The 11,835-nt window shown below is 42.3% G+C and overlaps 1 long non-coding RNA gene across 1 annotated transcript; it reads right to left on the bottom strand.

Annotated features, from left to right (window-relative positions):
* Window positions 1-474: 474 nt before the first annotated feature.
* On the bottom strand, window positions 475-11,794 carry LOC137344511 (uncharacterized). The gene is made up of 3 exons (XR_010968370.1): window positions 11,758-11,794; window positions 3,268-3,348; window positions 475-2,561 (listed from the first exon to the last, which is right to left on the bottom strand). It is a non-coding gene; the product is annotated as an uncharacterized lncRNA (long non-coding RNA).
* Between the last annotated feature and the right edge of the window lie 41 nt (window positions 11,795-11,835).

Genomic DNA, 11,835 nt, shown 5'->3' with positions numbered 1-11,835 from the left:
GCCCACTGCCCTAGCTTGTGTAGCAACCTATCATTTGGAACTTTATCAAAGTTTTTCTGGAATTCTAGGAATACTATATCATGCGGCTTTTCAATGTCCAGTTGGGACAGGATGGATGGACAGTAGTTTGTTTCTGTTTTATTTTTGTATATTTGTTTGTCACTTTCTCAGAAACATCGAGGAGATTGGACAGGTAAGATGTGCCCTTTCTGAGATTGTATTGTCTGCCACTTACGAGGTTAGGGAGAACTTTAAAAATATAGTGCAGAGTATATAGAAATTGAAATATAAAATTATTTCTTCATTCTGCCCAAGTATTCTGACAAACATGAATGAACAATGAACTCTAACCTCACCACCATATCTGATAAAGCAGCCTGGTGGATTTCTATGTCATGAATAGAGAGAGAGAGAAAGAAAACTAGCAGATTTCAGAATGTAAATATTTTTTAAAAATCATTTGGGTAATCACATTAATCATTTATAACATACACCCAATAATAAATGTGCAATTACAAATGTACAGTGCTATTACGCTTCATGTTTGACAGGCACTGTTCAACTCGGAGCAAAAGCCCATGCAAGTTAATATTCAATTCAAATATCTCAACAATAGTAGCATTAAGGAAAAGTTTCTTATTCAAGAGTTGGAATCTGCAGATACTTAAAAATGGTTCTTTATTTTATCACATGTGAGACAACATGAGACTACAGATTAATTGAGGGTGTGATTGCCAATGTTAAACAACATTTTCAACCAGCCTGACACATCCGCTGTCAACCAGAGAACAATCTATTGCCAAGATAACCCTTTCTTAGTTTTTGTTCAAATGAAAAACACAACTCCACCATTGCTGTTCCAAACTCTTGGCTGCTCTTGGTAATATATTTACATATTCAATTCCATTTGTACAGTGAATTAAGTGGGGGTAATTGTTAAATCCCACTTAATAAACAATTTACCGCACAAACTAAAGTATCATGTTTAAAAGATATATATAAAATCCTATAAAGGTACTTGAAGGTACTTAGCGACAAGTAGAGAATGCCTTTGCTTGACTCCTTCACATGCATGGGAGCTGGTTCTATAGTACAGGAGGTAATCATCTCCAAGTATTGCTGCAAAATTAAAGGTTGTTTTTTAACAAGGATCTATTTTTTGAATTGTCTGATTTCACTGTAATACTCCCTAGGGCTCTGTTCGATTGCATACAGCAGGATAAGTTCAACAATTATAGTATCCTTATAGCCCTCTGAACCCAGTTGAAATGGTACGTGTGAGTTTATCTCTGCAGAACAGTGACTGTAAATTGAAATCTCTATCTTAAACGTTTGCATTTATATCAAGTTACAGGGGTGGAGAAAAAAAAATATTCTGTGATTCTCTGCTTATAGTTCAGTAGCAAAAATAAAGACTTGCCTTTATATAGTGCCTTTCACAACCTCAGGACATCCCAAAGCACTTTACAGCCAATGAAGTACTTTTGAAGTGTAGTCACTGTTGTAATGTAGGAGACGCGGCAGCCAATCAGCACATAGCAAGGTTCCACAAACAGCAATGAGATAAATGATTAGATAACTTGTTTTTTTAGCGATGTTGGTTGAGGGATAAATACTGGCCAGAACACCGGGTGAACTGCCCTACACTTCTTCGAATAGTGCCATGGGATCTTTTACATCAACCTGAGAGAGCAGACGGAGCCTCGGTTTAACGTCTCATCCAAAAAGACAGCATCTCCAACAGTGCAGAACTCCTTCAGTACTGCACTGAAGTGTAGTCACTGTTGTAATGTAGGAGACGCGGCAGCCAATCTGCACATAGCAAGGTCCCACATACAGCAATGAGATAAACAATCAGATAACCTACAGTGTCTGCCTGGCTTACGTGTTCAAGTCTCTGGAGTGGGGCTTGAACCCACTACTTTCTGGCTCGGAGGCAACAGTGCTGCCTCAGCTGACACCTAGTAAAGGGCAGAGAAGATGCACGGCTCTGAGCAGTCAGGAACTAATATGTAAATAGTCATAGTACCCACAGCTGAATAATTAGTGTCACTTGTCATTGATCATTTTTTTCTGCATGGAAAGGATTTTGTGATCAAATTATGTTTAAGTTTTGTGTTTTAAAACAAAATGAATCCCACAGACTAAAAAACATCACAGGCTGCAGGCATTCAAAATGTGTATTAAATCCAGGCAAGCCAGTTTGTGGAATGCCACAGTTCACAGTCCATTCCAAACTGATTCAGTGAGGGCCCATCTTCTCATTCCAGGCTCATTGGCCAGGATGACTGCCATTTATTTTGGGAATGGCAGGACATGTTCTCTTTAGACTCACATTAAAATGGGTAGAAGTAGCCAATTTTATTGACAGGCCTACTGGCAAATCACTGACCAGGGAAGAAGTCAGCATCACAACCTTCTCCCTGGCTGGGAACACAGAAAAAAGGGACTAAGGGATACATGGACAATCATGTTTTAAACAGGAGATTGCGAGGAATAGGCTTGATGTCCAGAGCTGGAAGCTGAAATGCAGGAGGTCAGTTTTTGCAGTTAGGAGTTACCTAGAAAGAAAAGTAATGCCAAAAACAAGTAAGTCAGCCCATAAAAGGTTTTTTTTTTCCATGGGCATGATTTTAGCCTAGAAAAACGGGTGGGTTGGGGGCAGGGGGGGGCAGTAACAATTGCAAAAATCTAAAACCCGCCTCCAACCTGCCCATCCAGGATTCCCGGGCCTTCTCCTTCATGCCACGCGAGAGGAGGCGAGAAGGCCCGAAACTGCAGGTAAGTGCCATTATAGCACAGCTTGTGAGCCCGGAGGAGCAGGAGTGCTTCCCCCAGGCCTAACAAGCCTACCTGCAGCGACCTCCCCACCACGATCTCAAACTCTCCCACTACAATCTCCGACCCCACCCACTTCTCCATCCCCCCACGATCTCCGACCCCCCCCCCCAACGATCTCCGACCTCACTACGATCTCCGACCCCCCCCAGATGACTGACCCCCCCCCCCATAACTGAAACCACCCCCCCCCCACGCTAACAGCCCCCCGATGACTGACCGCACTCCAGTGGCCCCCGATCCCCCCTGATGAGTGACCCTCCGACCCCCTCCAATGACTGACTCCCCGGTGACCCCCAACCCCCCCCACTCCAGTGGCCCCCAACCCTTCCGATGACTGACCACCCCAATAATTGACCCCCCCAATGACCCCTGACCACACCCCCCCCCCGGGACCCCTGACCCCCCCCCCCCATATCTAACACTTACCTGATCACTTCCTCTTCCTGGTTCTTCTCCCGTCCGACTGAGAGCCAACCTGTCAATCAGGCTGGCCTGTTGGGCAGGAAACTGGCAAAAAGAAAAAATGGCAAACTTATGCCAAAATCGTACTTCCAGGTTTCCAGGCAGGAATTCCAACCCCCGCCCCCGGGCTAAAACCATGCCCTATGTTTTTGAGGAGAGAAATTATATTGAGTTAAGTAAGTGGAATATTTTTTGACTGTTTCTCTGTTTGTTCATCTGTCTATAAAACAAAGCAGTTTAACGATTTGTATCTAGCGTCACCTCACCAAGTGTGTCAGTCCACCTTTGAAAAGATTGGAGAAAAATACATGAGGGCACGTGTGAACGACATGGCTCCAATTCAGATCACGAGCGGGTGCTACTGTTACACCCACTGTTATTCTGTTGTATAATTACATATTAGGCAGCACAAGCACACTGCTGGATGGGAAGCTGCTCAGAACGCTTACGGAAGTGACCAGCACTACTGTATCTGAGAGAATGTCTAAAGCAGACCAAAACCTTATAACACACTGGTGTGGAGATATAACCAACATCAGGACACATATGCAGTGTAACACTAGATGTAATCCAATATTAAACTCCTATCTATCACCCCACCCCATTTAATTTTATTCCGTGGGTTTGCAATATTTTCTCTACCCACAGAATGAAATTAATTACAATAGGAAAACAATTTAGTTAGCTATGATTTAATGCTGTACATACTGCACTGACTTTAAAGATACTCGAAGAATAAGGACACTGAGCTATTGACTTTATGCTAGCTACATTTTTTCAGTTATGTATTACTTGTAATTTATGGGCCTTTTGGTTACACATAAAATCTACAAAAGATTTCTCAGATAGATCAAATCATTAACTGTAATACCACCATTCTCCCCTTCAGGTTAGGTACAAATATTTTAAATGTTCATTATAAACTAACAAATTTTAATTCACAATGATCCAATGGATCCAGTGGATCCAGCTAATGCAGTTTTCACAGCTAGTGACCCAATCACACAACGCATACTCATAGAATCATAGAAAGATTACACCACGGAAGGAGGCCATTCGGCCCATCGAGTCCACGCCGGCTCTATGCAAGAGCAATCCAGCGAGTCCCACTCCCCTGCCCTTTCCCCGTAGCCCTGCAAACTTTTTACTTTCAAGTACTTATCCAGTTCCCTTTGAAGACCATGATTGAATCTGCCCCCACCACTCCCTCTGGCAGTGCATTCCAGATCATAAACACTTGCTGTAACTCGTTCAAAAAATTTTTCCTCATGTCACCTTTGGTTCTTTTGCCAATCACCTTAAATCTATGCCCTCTGGCCCATGATTCTTCTGCCAATGGGAACAGTTCCTCTCTATCTACTCTGTCTAGATCCTTCATGATTTTGAAAACCTCTATCAAATCTCCTCTCAACCGTCTCTGTTCCAATGGGAACAACCCCAGCTTCTCCATTCGATCCACATAACTGAAGTCCCTCATCCCTGGAATAATTCTAGTAAATCTCTTCTGCATTCTCTCTAAGGCCTTCACATCTTTCCTAAAGTGCGGTGCCCAGAAATGGACACAATACTCCAGTTGTGGCAGAACCAGTGTTTTACAAAGGTTCATCATGACGTCCTTGCTTTTGTACTCTATGCCTCTATTTATAAAGCCTAGGATCCCGTATGCTTTTTTAACCGCTTTCCCAACCTGCCCTGCCACCTTCAACGATTTGTGTACATATATCCCTAGACTTCTCTGTTCCTGTACCCCTTATAGAATTGTGCCCTTTAGTTTATATTGCCTCTCCTCATTCTCCCTACCGAAATGTATCACCTCACATTTTTTTGGGTTAATTTTCATCTGCCACGTGTCCGCCCATGCCACCAACCTGTCTATATCCTCTTGAAGTGTATCACTATCCTCCTCACTGTTCAATACACTTCCAAGTTTTGTGTCATCTGCAAGTTTGGAAATTGGGCCCTGTACCCCAACTCCAAGTCATTGATATATATCAAGAAAAGTAGTGGTCCTAGTACCAACCCCTGGGGAACACCACTACTCTCTGCTTCCTGTTATTTAGCCAATTTTGTATCCATGCTGCTACTGCCCTTTTTGTTCCATGGTCTTCAATCTTGATGACAAGCCTATTATGCGGCACTTTATGAAACGCCTTTTGTAAGTCCATATTCACCAGATCAACTGCATTGCCCTCATCTACCCTTTATATTACCTCATCAAAAAACTCTTTCAAGTTAGTTGAACACATTTTGCCTTTAAGAAATCCATGCTGGCTTTCCCTAATCAATCCACTTTTGTCCCAGTGACTGTTAATTCTGTCCCGATTATCATTTCTAAAAGTTTCCCCACCACCGAGGTTAAACTGACTGTAGTTGCTGAGTTTATCCTCACACCCTTTTTTGAACAAGGGTGTAACATTTGCAATTCTCCAGTCCTCTGGCACCACCCCCCGTATCTAAGGATGTTTGGAAGATTATGGCCAGTACCTCCGCAATTTCTACCCTTCTTTCCCTCAGCAACCTAGGATGCATCCCATCCGGACTGGGTGACTTACCTACTTTAAGTACAGCTCGTCTTTCTAGTACCTCCTTTTTATCAACTTTTAGCCCATCCAGTATCTCAACTACACCTTCCTTTACTGACACTTCTTCCTTGGTAAAGACAGATGCAAAGTACTTTTTTAGTACCTTGGCCATGCCCTCTGCCTCCACAAGTAGATCTCCTTTTTGGTCCATAATTGGTCCCACCCCTCCTCTTACTACCCGTTCACTGTTTACATGCCTATAGAAGATTTTGGATTCCCTTTTATGATGGCCGCCAGTTTATTCTCATACTCTCTCTTTGCCCCTCATATTTCCTTTTTCACTTCCCCTCTGAACTTTCTATATTCAGCCTGGTTCTCACTTGTATTATCAACCTGACATCTGTTGTACGCCCCTTTTTTCTGCTTCATCTTACTCTCTATCCCTTTTGTCATCCAGGGAGTTCAGGCTTTGGTTGCCCTACGTTTCTCCCTTGTGGGAATGTACCCAGACTGTACCCAAACCATCTCCTCCTTAAAGGCTGCCCATTGTTCAATTACAGTGTACAGATACAATTAATATATCAAAGTTGCAAATATATAATACATTACTAGTTGTGAGAAAAATATCATTTGATATTTCACCTCTGCCTTCTTTTATAAATATATCAGTTATCTTATTTATACAAAGTCCTAAGATTTGCCAGCATTTTCCTGCTGGTTAACACCATTCTTTGTACAAATTGAAATAAAATAGTTTGTAGTTGTGGAGTTAAGGGGCGCAGTTGCTGTTTTTTTTAACCACGTACTTAATGTGATGCAGTTCAACTCAAGGCACAAAAGTGTCATTGTGATAGAACTGACATTTGGCTGTTTCAACCCTTCTCCCTCCCAGTGATAAAGACAATACCCCTTTAATTATGTTCTTATGTATTCAGGAGTCAAAATAGTAGCTGCCACAGTGCTATCATATGTTGAGATATTTGCTGTTGATAGGGTGTGACAGTAAGATTATAACCTCACAAATATGAAATTGTATTCCCACAGCATTGGTTTTTAGTACTTCAGTCCGTAGATGCAAGGTATTTTGCTGCTTTTCATCCAGAACCAAGGTCCATCAGAATTTCATTCAAACTGCAACAAGTAGGCATTTGAATACAGAGCAACACTGTATTAATAATTGCGAAAGAAGTCTACTCCCCCAAGTTTAAGGTTCTTTGTCAGGATGTCAAAGTCATCGAACCCGTTACCTCCCTTAATCTTCCCTTGCTCCCACAATCCACAACTTTCAAAAAACAAGCTTGCATTGCATAGCTTCTTGATTTACTTGGTCTTCTCTATATTCTTCTCAATGTTGATGTTTTCTTGCACTATGGACCTTGGCTCTTCAAGTAGTTTATTTCAATTTTTAAAAAGTTATAATTCCTTTCTTGAAGGCATTGACTTTTGCTATGGTCCAGTTCCATGAGCATTCATGCTGTACGTCACTCAAATACCTATTCTTCATATGTGATCCAAGAGGGTGTCAGCCGTGACTCTGGTACCACTCTTGCCTCTGAGTCAGAACATGTTACACCCTCGTTCAAAAAAGGGTGTATGGAGATACCCAGCAACTACAGGCCAGTCAGTTTATCCTCAGTGGTGGGGAAACTTTAAGAAACGATAATCCGGGACAGAATTAACAGTCAGTTGGACGAGGGAGGAATGATTAGGGAAAGCCGGCACAGATTTGTTAAAGACAAATCATGTTTAACTAACCTGATAGAGTTTTTTGATGAGGTAACAGAGAGGGTTGATGAGTGCAATGCAGTTGATGTGGTGTATATGGACTTTCAAAAGGTGTTTAATAAAGTGCCGCACGGTAGGCTTATCATCAATATTGTGGCTCATTGAATAAAGGGGGCAGCAGCAACATGGATACAGAATTGGCCAAGGGACAGGAAACAGAGAGTAGTGGTGAACGATTGTTTTTCGGACTGGAGGGAGGTGTACAGTGGTGTTTCCCAGGGGTCAGTGCTGCGACCACTGCTTTTCTTGATATATATTAATGACTTGGAATTGGGTGTACAGGGTACAATTTCCAAATCTGCAGATGACACAAAACTTGGAAAGGTAGTAGTAAACAACGAGGAGGATAGTGATAGACTTCAAGAGGATATAGACAGGCTGGTGGCATGGGCAGACAGAAGCAGATGAAATGTAACGCAGAAAAATGCGAAGCGATATATCTCAGTAGAAAGAACATGCAGAGGCAATATAAACTAGAGGGCACAATTCTAAAAGGGGTACAGGAACAGAGAAATCTGGGGGTTTATGTGCACAAATCGTTGACGGTGGCAGGGCAGGTTGAGAAAGCGGTTAAAAAAGCATACGGGATCCTGGGCTTTATAAATAGAGGCATAGAGTACAAAAGTATGGAAGTCATGATGAACTTTTATAAAACACTGGTTCCGCCACAACTGGAGTATTGTGTTCAGTTCTGTGCACCGCACTTCAGGAAAGATGTGAAGGCCTTAGAGAGGGTGCAGAAGAGATTTACTAGAATGACTGCAGGGATGAGGAACTTTAGTTATGTGGATAGACTGGAGAAGCTGGGGCTGTTCTCCTTGGAACAGAGAAGGTTGAGAGGAGATTTGATAGCCGTATTCAAAATCATGAAGGGTCTAGACAGAGTAGATAGAGAGAAACTGTTCCTATTGGTGGAAGGGTCAAGAACCAGAGGACATAAATTTAAGGTGATTGGCAAAAGAACCAAAGGTGACATGAGGAAAAACCTTTTTACACAGCGAGTGGTTAGGATCTGGAATGCACTGCCTGAGGGGGAGGTGGAGGCAGATTCAATCATGGCCTTCAAAAGGGAACTGGATAAGTACTTGAAATTACAAAATTTGCAGGGCTACGGGGAAGGGCGGGAGAGTGGGACTAGCTGGATTGCTCTTGCATAGAGCTGGCGTGGACTCGATGGGCCGAATGGCCTCCTTCCATGCTGTAACCTTTCTATGATTCTATCATGGGTTCGAACCCCATCCAGAGATTTGAGCACATAATCTAAGCTGACACTTTAGTGCAGTACGGAGTGTTGCACCGTTGCAGATGCTGTCTTTCAGATGAAACGTCAAACTGAGGCCCCATCTACCCTCCCAGGTGAACATAATATCTCATGGCAATATCTGAAGAAGAGCAGAGGAATTCTCCCCAGTGTCCTGGTCAACCTTTCACCCTTAGCCAACATCACCAAACACATTATCTGGTCACTTATCTCAATGCTGTTTCTGAGACCTTGCTGTGCTCAATTTGGCTGTGGTGTTTCTCTATGGTACAACAGTGACTACACTTCAAACATACTTAATCGGTTGTGAAGCACTTTGGAACGTCATGAGGATATGAAATGCATTGTGTAAATGCAAGTTCTCTCTTTAGTAGAGAGTGAATTTCAGAAAGCAACTCAACAATGGAAGGCATTAAAACCAAGTGTTCTCATCTAATGTCCGAGCATGTGAACTTTCCAGTAGGGCTCACTATATAGCAATCATAAAAAGAGTGGAATTGCATTTCCCCCTCCCTAACCTCGTGGGAGGAGGTGGGCGCTTTGAGGAAAATAGCAGCATCCAAAATGCTTCCTTCCTGAGATCAGCTCAGTACAGATAGGGGGTTAAAAATGTTAAAGTTACCCAAGGAAGTTTGTTAAAGAGGAAGTTTGCAGAATGCAACAGACTACCCTGATTCTGAACACTTTATTTTTCATTTAAAGCCCCATCTTACCTGCTTATGGTCAAATTAATAGAATTTATACCTCAGGGCATTGAACATTTGCTTTATGATAATGCATTATCTTGTTAGCCTGATTGTACTTTTTTCTACTGGCATCTGAGTTGCGCAATGGCATTATCAACCTATAATTCAAGCTATAAACCAAATCTCTCAATTGTGCATTCAACCGTCACCTTCAGAGTGCTGCAGCCAGCGATGGCTGGCTAAGAATAAAGGACTCGTATGATGATTCATGGTATCTTTCATTCAAATGCAAGTTCTTTCATGCATCAGAGATGTAGTTGGGAGTCTTTTAGTTGTGATCACCACATGTGAAACTGGTGATATCCAAGATATAGTAGACTCATGACTAAGGTCAGAGCATGTAGAGTCAGGGGTCAAGTAGCAGAATGGATAGCAAGCTGGCTGAAGAACAGAAATCTGAGAGTAGGGGTCAAGGGTAGCTACTCAGACTGCAAAAAGTGGCAAGTGGTGTTCCACAAGGATCACTGCTGGAACCACTGTTGTTCATAATTTACATAAACAATTTGGACTGAGGAATTAGAAATACAATTTCAAAATTTGCAGACGACACCAAATTGAGGGGTATAGTTAATACTGAGGAAGACTGCGCCCAAATACAAGAGGACATTAATAAATTTGCAGAATAGGTGTGTAATTGGCAAATGAATTTCAATATAGATAAGTGTGAGGTGTTACATTTTGGTAGGAAGAATAAGGAGGCCACATACTGCTTGGATAATAAGAGTCTAAATAAGGTCGGGGAGCAAAGAGATCTAGGGATACAGATACATAAATCACTAAAAGTAATGATGCCATAAGGCCATAAAAAAGCAAACAAAGCACTAGGGTTCATTTCTAGGGGGATAGAATTGAAAAGCTGAGCAGTCATGTTAAACTTGTATGGAACCTTGGTTAAACCACACTTGGAGTACTGTGCGCAGTTCTGGTCTCCATATTATAAAAAGAATATAGAGGCACTGGAGAAGATGCAAAAAGATTTACAAGGATGATACCAGAATTGAGAGGTTATACCTATCAGGAAATGCCAAACAGGCTGGAGCTCTTTTCTCTAGAAAAGAGAAGGCTAAGGGGTGACCTGATAGAGGTCTTTAAGATAATGAAAGGGTTTGATAGAGTAGACATAGAGAAGATGTTTTCACTTGTGGGGGAGACCAGAACTAGGAGCCATAAATATAAGATAGTCACTAATAAATTGAATAGGGAATTCAGAAAAAAACTTCTTTACCCAGAGAGTGGTTAGAATGTGAAACTCACTACCACAATGAGCAGTTGAGGCGAATAGCATAGATGCATTTCAGGAGAAGCTAGATAAACACATGAGGGAGAAAGGAATAGAAGTATATACTGAGAGGGTTAGATGAAGTGGGGGGAGGAGGCTCGTGAGGAGCATAAACACCGGCATGGATCTGTTGGGCCGAATGGCCTGTTTCTATACTGTACATTCTATGTAATTCTATGCACCACCTTCCTACACTAATAGGAAAGCAACCAGACCCTTCATTAGTCAAATGAATGATTCTTGACTGCCATTCAGCCCTTTTCCCATCTCCAATATTTGTATAACTATGCTTCTTCCACCCAAACCCATGACCACTACCTCCTAGAAGGAGGAGGGCAGCAGATACATGGGAACACCATCACTTCCAAGTTCTGCACACCATCCCAACTTGGAACTATATCGCAGTTCCTTCATCATTGCTGGATCAAAATCCAGGAATTCCCTACCTAATAGCGTTGTGAGAGTACCTTCACCATACAGATTGCAACGCTTCAAGAAGGCTGACCACCACCTTCTCAAAGGATAGGCAATAAATGCCAGCCTTACCAGAGACGCCCATATCCCGAGAATGAATTTTAAAAAAAGGAAAGTATTCAGAGAAAATGAAAAAAGAAACATTTCTTAATGCCTTTAGGACTTTTCTCCTTCGCAGCAGTGTCCGGAAGGGTGATCTTCAAGTGTCTGGAGACTTCAGGACAATCTTGGAGGGATGTCAACCCCAGATGTAAACCAAAAAAAAGTCAAATAAAGACCTAACATTTTGTCTTAAGCACCACATTCCACCACCCACCCACTCATTGACTCCCTCCCTCCCTCCCTCCATCCAAGGCTCAACAACCACACTCCTGCCAATGACATTACCCTTAACTCAGCGCGCCATGCCTAGGCAGTGACGTGATCAGCCTGGAATGCGTTTCCGGTGCAGCGGGCGGGGTAGGG

Source organism: Heptranchias perlo, chromosome 2, assembly GCF_035084215.1.
Source record: "Heptranchias perlo isolate sHepPer1 chromosome 2, sHepPer1.hap1, whole genome shotgun sequence".
NCBI lineage: Eukaryota > Metazoa > Chordata > Chondrichthyes > Hexanchiformes > Hexanchidae > Heptranchias > Heptranchias perlo.
The sequence above is the reverse complement of the archived record's forward strand: the minus strand, read 5'-3'. Positions and strand labels throughout refer to the sequence as shown.